The sequence below is a fragment of the Anas platyrhynchos genome, chromosome 13 (genome assembly GCF_047663525.1).
Source record: "Anas platyrhynchos isolate ZD024472 breed Pekin duck chromosome 13, IASCAAS_PekinDuck_T2T, whole genome shotgun sequence".
Lineage (NCBI taxonomy): Eukaryota > Metazoa > Chordata > Aves > Anseriformes > Anatidae > Anas > Anas platyrhynchos.
Window position 1 is genome coordinate 10,907,022 of NC_092599.1, and position 9,394 is coordinate 10,916,415.

The 9,394-nt window shown below is 45.5% G+C and overlaps 1 long non-coding RNA gene across 1 annotated transcript; it reads right to left on the bottom strand.

Moving 5' to 3' along the window:
• Window positions 1-2,328: 2,328 nt before the first annotated feature.
• On the bottom strand, window positions 2,329-8,512 carry LOC110353738 (uncharacterized). Its single transcript, XR_002404584.4, has 2 exons — window positions 8,395-8,512; window positions 2,329-3,132 (listed from the first exon to the last, which is right to left on the bottom strand). It is a non-coding gene; the product is annotated as an uncharacterized lncRNA (long non-coding RNA).
• Window positions 8,513-9,394: the final 882 nt, after the last annotated feature.

Sequence of the window (9,394 nt, forward strand, 5' to 3'; positions counted from 1 at the left end):
GATATTTTTCCTCCCTGCTCTGAACAGCAAACCAAAATGTTCTGCACCCTCAGAATTAAGCAGTGGTGGATTGGGTAATACCTTCTGTGTAAGGAATAAAACATCACCACCTCATTAAAAAAAAAAAAAATAATAAAAAAAAATCAACCAAAGTCAAGTATGTAGCTATCCATGGTGAGAAACACTTGTAGAGTTGGCGTTCAGGTCTAAAATGAGGTAGACCTCCATCCAAGCCTATACTGCAGGTGGGTCTGGCTGTTGGTGAGCCTCAAAACATTTCGGATTAACTATCTTGGATCTGTATCACACTTGTTTCACTACATGTAACAGGCTAAAAGAGAGAATGCCTGAACAGCTCTTAAGTCTAGATTTAGATTAAAAGATAACAGGCTCTCCACTGCCCTTTGCATTGGCTTAGAGAAGTTGAAGGTGTGTCTCCAGTCATTGCCTGAACCATCCAACCCTCCACAGCTGTCAAACCCAAAAGCAAAGATATTCTTGAATATATTTTCTTTCCTGCATTAGTCACTGCAGCTACTGAAAGCTGCCGAAATCACACCCGGTTAGTGACCGGCTGTGGTAAAAAAAATTTGATGGGGGCAAGAGCAGAGAAAATGTCCAGCATACAGCTAAATAAAAACATCATACGATGGGTGAGCAATTGGCTAACGGGCAGGGCCCAAAGGGTTATGGTGAATGGGGCTGCGTCAGGCTGGCGGGCAGTCACCAGTGGGGTCCCTCAAGGCTCCATTTTAGGGCCGGTACTTTTCAATATTTTTATAAACGATCTGGATGTAGGAATAGAAGGCATTTTGAGCAAGTTTGCTGATGACACCAAACTTGGAGGAGTTGTGGACTCGAATGAGGGTGGAAAGGCCTTGCAGAGGGATCTGGATAGGTTGGAGAGCTGGGCGATCGCCAACCGCATGAAGTTCAATAAGAGCAAGTGCCGGGTCCTGCACCTGGGACGGGGAAACCCTGGCTGCACGTACAGACTGGGCGATGAGACGCTGGAGAGCAGCCTAGAAGAGAGGGATCTGGGGGTCGTGGTAGACAACAAGTTGAGTATGAGCCGGCAGTGTGCCCTGGCAGCCAGGAGGGCCAACCGTGTCCTGGGGTGCATCAAGCACGGCATCGCTAGTAGGTCGAGGGAGGTGATTGTCCCGCTCTACTCTGCGCTGGTGCGGCCTCACCTCGAGTACTGTGTGCAGTTCTGGGCACCACAGTATAAAAAGGACATGAAACTGTTGGAGAGTGTCCAGAGGAGGGCTACGAAGATGGTGAAAGGCCTGGAGGGGAAGACGTACGAGGAACGGCTGAGGGCACTGGGCCTGTTCAGCCTGGAGAAGAGGAGGCTGAGGGGAGACCTCATCGCAGTCTACAACTTCCTCGTAAGGGGGTGTCGAGAGGCAGGAGACCTTTTCTCCATTAACACCAGCGACAGGACCCGCGGGAACGGAGTTAAGCTGAGGCAGGGGAAGTTTAGGCTGGACATCAGGAGGGGGTTCTTCACAGAGAGAGTGGTTGCACACTGGAACAGGCTCCCCAGGGAAGTGGTCACTGCACCGAGCCTGACTGAATTTAAGAAGAGATTGGACTGTGCACTTAGTCACATGGTCTGAACTTGGGTAGACCTGTGCGGTGTCAAGAGTTGGACTTGATGATCCTTAAGGGTCCCTTCCAACTCAGGATATTCTATGATTCTATGATTCTATGAAAAAAGGAATTAGTGACATGGGTCAGAGAGACCGAGGGTACACCTCCAAAGCCTCAGGGCTGGCTGAAGCCCAGGGAAGGCTCAGAGAGCCCTTTGAGCCTCCTCTTCCTCCCCTAGCTAGAGCAGCACCGCTTTGCAGAGCAGAGCATCCCTCTGGAGCAGCTGCCAGCAGCCCTCTCCCCAGCTTTGCTCTTTAGGTCCGGGAAGAGCCCAGGGAAAGGTGGCCACAGGGTGTCACTCGCACCCCATCACTGAGCCTCGGAGCTGCTCCCCGGGCCCCTCCAGCACAGCCCGGGGCAGGCTGAGGGCAGGGGTGGGCACCGCGCTCGTATTTACACTGCCGACAATTAAAAAAAAAACAAGCCTCGGTGCCGCCGGGCAGGAATCGCCACCCCTTTTTTTTTTTTTGCAGCACTCTAATAGGGTGCTGCCAAATTTTTCGACCTGTATTCCTTCTTCTATCCACTGCAGTCAAAGAAAGTCTGCTGGAAAATGAATTGCCGTGGTGCAGACACCAGCAGGTCTGCAGGTGGGTGCATGTGGGAGCAGAAGGGAGAGGAGGATCAAATAAAGAGAGATTTGCAATAACCTGCACTATTAACATTTGCACCTTTCAGGCTTTGTTTCCAAATGTCTTTTAATAGGAAGGGGTTAGTACCAGCAAGACTTGTTTTTTTTGCTTGGTTTAGTTTTTGTTTTCTTCTCTCAGACACATGATTCTTCCTTTGGACTAATATCTCTGAACATTTGGGTTTAGGAACGATTCTTATTAAGGTCTATCTAGCACTCTAGCTGTCACAGGCATTTTCTGTATATACAAGCACGTTGTCAAGTGTCTGAGATTTTCTAGCTTGAAAGCCTTACATTTGGAGCTGGCACCTTCTGGCACGTGAGCCAGGTGGCCTCCAGCAAGCTGATTCAGCACATGGCTTCTTCCCCTGCCTGCAGGACCTGGCCAGCCACAGAATTTGTGCCTTGCTGAGGCAACCGCAATTTCAGATAGGTGTTGCTTCTTGACTTGGGAAAGAGGAAATGGGCAAGAAGTGCAGGCACTGAGTTTTCCCCTTCTCACTGCTTTTTCTGCGTGAGTTACATCTTGCCTGCCTCAGGCATAATCCCTCCTGCTGAGTCCATAATTTGCCCATTTGTGTCAATTTACAGGTTAAAAAGAAGGGTCCAAGTCCTGCTGCTGCTGGGTCTCCAGACAGCTGGGGTGGAACTTTCCACTTGGATGTTCACAGTGTTTGGGGATATGGGTAAAGGACATGCTTCCTTCTTGGCTTGCTGTCCTCCAAGGTTCATTGTAAGAGCACTTGGTCTCGTTATCTCATTCTCCCTTTGCTCCTGGGAGCTCTTTAAGTGTGAAGAGATGGTAGCTTGCCTTCTTTTCATTTAGAAAGCATCAGCATGGTCCTCTGAAAAGAAAAAATGAGGAGAGGAGCCTTATCCCTCCCTTCTAATACATGAGCTGGTTCATCATCAAATCTGTGTTTCTTATTTTCCTCCCTTAGTGTTATGCAAACCTCTGTTAAAAAAGAGACCTGCTATTTAATAGTAATAACTCTCCAGTAAAATGTATTGATGCAATCTTTGAACTAATCTTCTAGGTTTCTCTTCATATTTCATGAAAATTTACCAGAAACATGGTCCCTGCAAAACACTGAGAAAATGGCACAAATGTCCTTACTACACTGCCCTTCCTCCCAGCTGATGTAACACTGATTTATTGGTTACATCAGCATCTAGAGAACCAAATGAGGAAAGCCATCAAATGCATATTCCTTTTGCATAAATCTGTTTCCTACCACATTTCCTTAAGCTACTCTATAATTTGTATGCTTTTGCTGGGGGCAGAGGTGCCATTTAGTTTTGTACCATGTGTGTATCTGACAAAAGCAGCAGCACAGGAAACTTTCCTTTCTTGAGAGCAAAGGGTCCTGTCCTGGTGTGCCCCTTTGTGCCCCTTTCCTTTGCTTCTCTAGGTCCTCCTGACCCATCGGAGTAGGAGATCAGATCTGTTAAGAGCATATGGAGTCATTCCACATCACTAAGTTAGCCTGGAAATGGGAGCTGGCAGTGACTGTTATGTATTGCCACTCGACAGAGGGTTGGCTGCCTGTCAAATTTGTCTGTAGAGTCTCCCTGCACAGGCATGTGTGTCCCCATTGCAAAATTCAGCTTCCCAAATGACATCAACTGTGCCTTCTCTGCAGGAGCTGAATTAGCCCTAGAGACTCCCTCATCCATCAAAAGCTGTAGACAAGTCATGCTAGGAAACCAGCAGCACGAGGGAATTGTGTTTTCTGAGTCCCACTTGTTTCATGGATAGGTCAAGACCTCCAATCACCAGGGTCATCAATCTAATTAGAGAGCATATTTAATGAAACTCTGCGAATGTTCATTATTGGACAGAGCACTGCAAGGTGTGCAACAGGAGTACAACAGCACAGAGAGGCTAGCAGATGAGGCCAACATGATCAAATATCCTTACTGTGGGCACAGTTTCTGTGGTTGCCCCTGCAGTTTTCCAGCTATCATCAGTATTTTGGAGGCAACCAGTGTTTGAGAGTCTAATTGTGCCTGCAATTAGCACAGAAGATAGATGTGGGCTGCTAGAAGGCAACTCTCTTCAGCCAGTTTGTGAGATTAACAGAGGGGAAGGGCACTGAGACTTCAGATCCTAAAATACTTGGCGGTCTCAATTCTCAGCTGGCTTTGGCTCCAGTCCTTTCTAAGAAGCCAGCTTCTTCTTTAGCACAGATGTCTTTTAGGACTTCCTGCTCTTTCCTTTCATTGCAAGCTGAGTGACTCCAACTTCCAATTGTAGAGACCATCAATCCTGCAGTTCTGGAAGCGTCCACCAAGCCTTCCAGCCCAACCTGACTTGCCTTGAAGCATCCTATACTGCTCCAGCTTCCCAAAGATAACATCTCCCCTTGGTATTTCTAAACATGGTGCTGTCCCTTACTGAGCAAACAGCAAGAAAGCAAAACAGAAACAAGGGAAAATATGACACCCTCTGCTAATAAATGCAAAACGATGGAAAACAATTTTGCCAACTAGGCAACTCAAATTAGACTTCTATCTCAGAGGAATATGGTCGATTTGTAGCTCTTATTACAGTGTAATGCTATTTCCCTAAAAGTTTGTGTGTGCATTTTAATGAATTCATAAAACCCGGACTGTAAAAGCCCCATGGGGGAAACCTGGCAGCTCTTTAATTCAGCATTAAAGCTCAACTGATGTCAATTGAATTGATTTCTGTGCATAGAAATTGCATTCGTTGAATGAAAACTTTAGCCCTTGCCATTCCCCCTTTTAAAGCTCACTGTAATACAATTGGCTCCTTGAGTCAGGTTCAATTACATGTTGAAAGTTTATAATCTGGTGTGCTGAATGGAGGCTGTGAAATCAAGAGAGAAAACCTAGCTAACCTGATTAAACCTTATACCACAGCCATCCTGGGGCCAGTGAATCCTTATTGTAGCACAGGGGAACAGCTCCTCTCCGAGTATGCAACACATCCTGATTGCAGCCCAAGATTTTACTCTGGTAACAACCACAGTGACCTCAGTGGCTCTAATGGGAGTTCAGAGCTCTGACCTAATTTCAAAGTTTCCCTGTTTCCCTTTTTTAGCTTGGGGAGAGCTTTGAATCAAAATAGGATTTGTGAAGGGAAGGGAAAGATCCAGGGGGGTTGCCAGGTATGGATCATCTTTTTGTATTAGGCACATGTGTGTTAGGGTATGATCCCACAAAGGGCAATTTTCAGTCATGTTTCATGTGGGCTTGTAATCCTTTACTTTTGCTATTAGCCTAGGGAAACTCCAGTAATTTCCCAGTTTTTGACCCAGAGTCAAAGCCAGGAAATTTTTACTTGTTGGGAAGTTATAGTTGTTTCCACAAACTCCACCTCAGCCTGCAGTAGATGCTGCTAACTTCTGCAGATATTTCAGGAGATGTAATCTGCAACAGGTCCCATATTTTGGATTTTATTTTCAGAATTACTCCCAGTTCTCCCATGAACATAGTGGAAATCTGATGAAAGTGGCCTTCGTTCACATTGTTCTGTCAAGGGTCAGATTAACATGAGCCATTCTCTTCTTCTCCAATGTTGCTAGTACTTCTAATGCTCTTTCACTACTCCCAGAACCAAAAGCATATGACAAAACACTGCATGATCTTCTCACTATTAAAAAAACCAAGCAGGCTTTTTCTGTGTTTCCATTTTCAGTAGAGGATTTTTTTTATGCAATCCTTAGACAATGCCACTGTCACTCAGCACAGAGCTACCCTCCAAAATCTCCTTCAGTTTGTTTTGGTCATATGCAAAGAATTATTCCTAGTAATAACAGTGAGCATCAGGCTGGTGCATTACAGCCAGCAGCTGCAAGGTTTATTACAGCCACAGATCCTCACACACCCATCTGAGACAAGTGTTATAATCCTGCTTTATAGACGGAGAGAGTGAGCAATAGAGATGTTCAGTGACATAGGAGGAGTTGGCCAATTTTCTGACCACCAGCCCTGTGCTGTGGCCTCAGCTCAGTTCCTCCCTAAGGCAGGTGAGACATGCCTGAGCCCCCGACTTGAAAGATACAGATGTAACAGCTTTCCTTAATTTGATGCCTCAACCTGTAGTTTAAACCTGTGTCCCCACTGGAAGTCCCTTAGCCAGTCTGGGGCTGCCTGTGGTCACTGTAATAACACCAGCCCAGAGAAACCTTAATCCTTAAGTGAAGGATAACTGCAGGTCTCTGCTTTTATTTCATCTGCTGATCTAAGGGAAAAAGCTCATCCCCTTCACAGCTGCTGAAGGTAGGTCAAGGACAAGACATTTCACTGTGTCTGGGTTAGAAAGAGCTTCTGGAGAGGTATTTGCTCTCTGTGGTGCACAAGCAAGGTGCTTGGTGTCTGAGCCAAATGATCAGGCAGTCACAGTACAGGATCATAACACCCACCACTGGGACCCTCCATCGGTAGTGGGCTGGGATCTTTCCCCACCATCCACAAGATCACCTTCTAGTTCCAGTCCAATAAACTTTTTTCAAATCCCACCTTGGAAAAAATACCCCCAAGCCTGTCTTCAACAATGCCATAAGAACTGAGGTAATTGCAGAGTCACATCCACTTTTGTTTGAGCATTTCAGTGTATGCTATGCCTTTCACAGTGGGACAAAGACTGGCAAACACATGGAAGGTATTTAAGAAATGGTCAGAGATGATCATTAGTATAAATGATACAGGAGCAAAAGAACAAGCAACCAAGAAAACAGACTCCAGGGGCTTTGAAAAGCAACCAATAGTTTCGGGCACAGCATCAGAGACAGACTAACATCCCAGAGGCCCAAGCAACCTCTCTGGAAACACAACAGACCAATACAACAGTAAACTGTTCTTGAAGTTCAGTTTCTATTTTCCTTTGCATATTTTCAGCTTCTTCAGTCTAGTGCCATGTCCCACAGACTCACCAAGCAGCCCTTAGTAGGATTTCACTTTCCCATTACTAGCTTTAGCATGCATGCTCTCTTACTGTCATGATTTACAGAGCCTGGTAGAGCATTGCAGGCCTGAATAAGTAAGGGGAATAGAAGGTGAGGACTATCAAGCATGCAAAGGGTTAATTGCTCCACAGCCAAATGCCTGATAATCGGTGTCCCCAAGTCCCTCCAGCCATCTTCTCCCAAAAGACACAGCTGTTCTGATAAGCTTTGGGTAGAGAGAAGCAGCAAAAGAAAAAAGAAAGGCTAATGTTCCACTTCAAAGTGAATCCTCATTTCCCTACCCAAATAGCAGGGAGAAAATGTCCTCAGTGTAGCTCATGTGCTTATCACTTTACAGCCACAACATGCTCCACTTTGTTGGGCTTGCCAAGCAACATGGCTGAGATGTAAATTGTTAAGAAGAAAGGAACAGCAGAAGGACTTCTCCCCCCTCCTCTTCTTTTTTTTTTTTTTTGCTGTATCATCAACTTTAGGCACCCAGCAAAAATAGCCGTGAAATATGGAAATGTCTTGTTCATAGCACAGTGATTTTTAAAGGCTTCTGCTGTGCAAATGCAGCTGAGATAGGCTTCTATAGTCTCGTCATCTCCCACTGTAACAGCGCTTCCTCGCTATTTCACTGAATAAGCAGATACAACGGGAAACTATTCACCAAACTAAAACAACATCAAAAGCCCATTAAAGTTCTGATTTAAACTCTCCAGAATGGATGGAAATTCACAGCAAAATAACAGGCAGCCAGGATCTGTCTGCAGCTAGCCATCACCCTTAACACTATCTAACTCTGCTAGCATATTGGATGCCTGGTTCTTAGCTGCAAGTTTCTAGACGTTAGTAGGTTTAAACTGAACTCTTAATGGCCTTTTCAGTGCTGCTCCTTCTTAAACAACCTGAACCCTTCCCCAACTCTCTATTTTCTTTCCACAGCTGTTTAGCAGTGCACAGGCAGAGCAGGAGGCTAAGAGCATCCCACCACAAGAACAAAAGAATGATTTGCAGGGTCAAAATGGGCTCTCTGCAGGCAGCATCAGCGATGCCCTCTGCCTTGATTTTCCCTGCATGGGCCAGAGGTGAAACCCTACACTGCAACCCATTTACTGCCTGCTCTGTTACATTACCCCGGCTCTGGTAGGTGCTATTGCCAAACACTCACAACCTCCCCCCTTACCTTACCTTGCTGAGACTGTCCTGTAGAAGTCCAAAGCATCTCCTACAGCCTTCAGAGTAGATGAGAGACTAAAGGCACCATACTCATCTGCAGGCAAATTAATACCAGGGAAGTAAGGTGTGGCTATAAATTAATTAAACCTCATTAAGTCCTGAGTTGATGTGACCATTCATAACGCAAGTGGAAGTCACCTGTGAGAGTAAATAGGATGAAGACCCTCTCAGTGCTTAACGAGGAGATCTGTGTAAATGGGTTGTGCAGGTTCATCAGATTACTTCATGTTCACACCATGATTATCTTCAAGGAACTTCCTTGCTGGTGTAATCCTGCAGCTGTTTTCTCCACATCCTTACAGCTTTGCTGCTGCTCCGCCCATGGAACAAGCACCCCTGATGCACTGAGCCACTGTGTTGAGCTAAACCAGCACAAAAATGATATTTATTTATTTATTCTTTTCTGGTAATTTGCTTTCCTCAATCAGTTCACTAGGTGTCTGTCCAAGGATAAGCAGGAGCAGGTGGGAAGGGCAGGCCCAGGGCAGGGTCAGCTGCCTTGGAGCAGCACCCTGTTGTGCCCAGGTGGTCTGTTAGACTGGCAGCAGGTTAGGGTTTTAAGCTGGCTTTTTGAAAACTGTTCCTGAGGTCCTAACTGTTTTTGTGGGTGTCTAGGTGCTTTACAGATTCTATCAATGATTCATTTAGCCAACTCAAACTAAAAATCAAGAAACTATATTACCAAAGCTAACTTGTTATTGATCACTGTAAACTACCAAATGCAGCTGTCAAGTCAAAATCAAATCAGTAAGGAAATTTCAGTATGAGACTGGAGCTGCATTGCTATATTAAGCAAATCATCAACTACACAGCAGAAATAACCTGTCCCTAGAAACTCCCCAAAGAATTTGAGAAACTGGTTGTCTGTACAGTATAGAAATGGGGAATTTGACTTCATGCCTCACTGTATCTGCTACTATTCCCTTGCTCTGCTAGGACTGAAAAAAGGCTT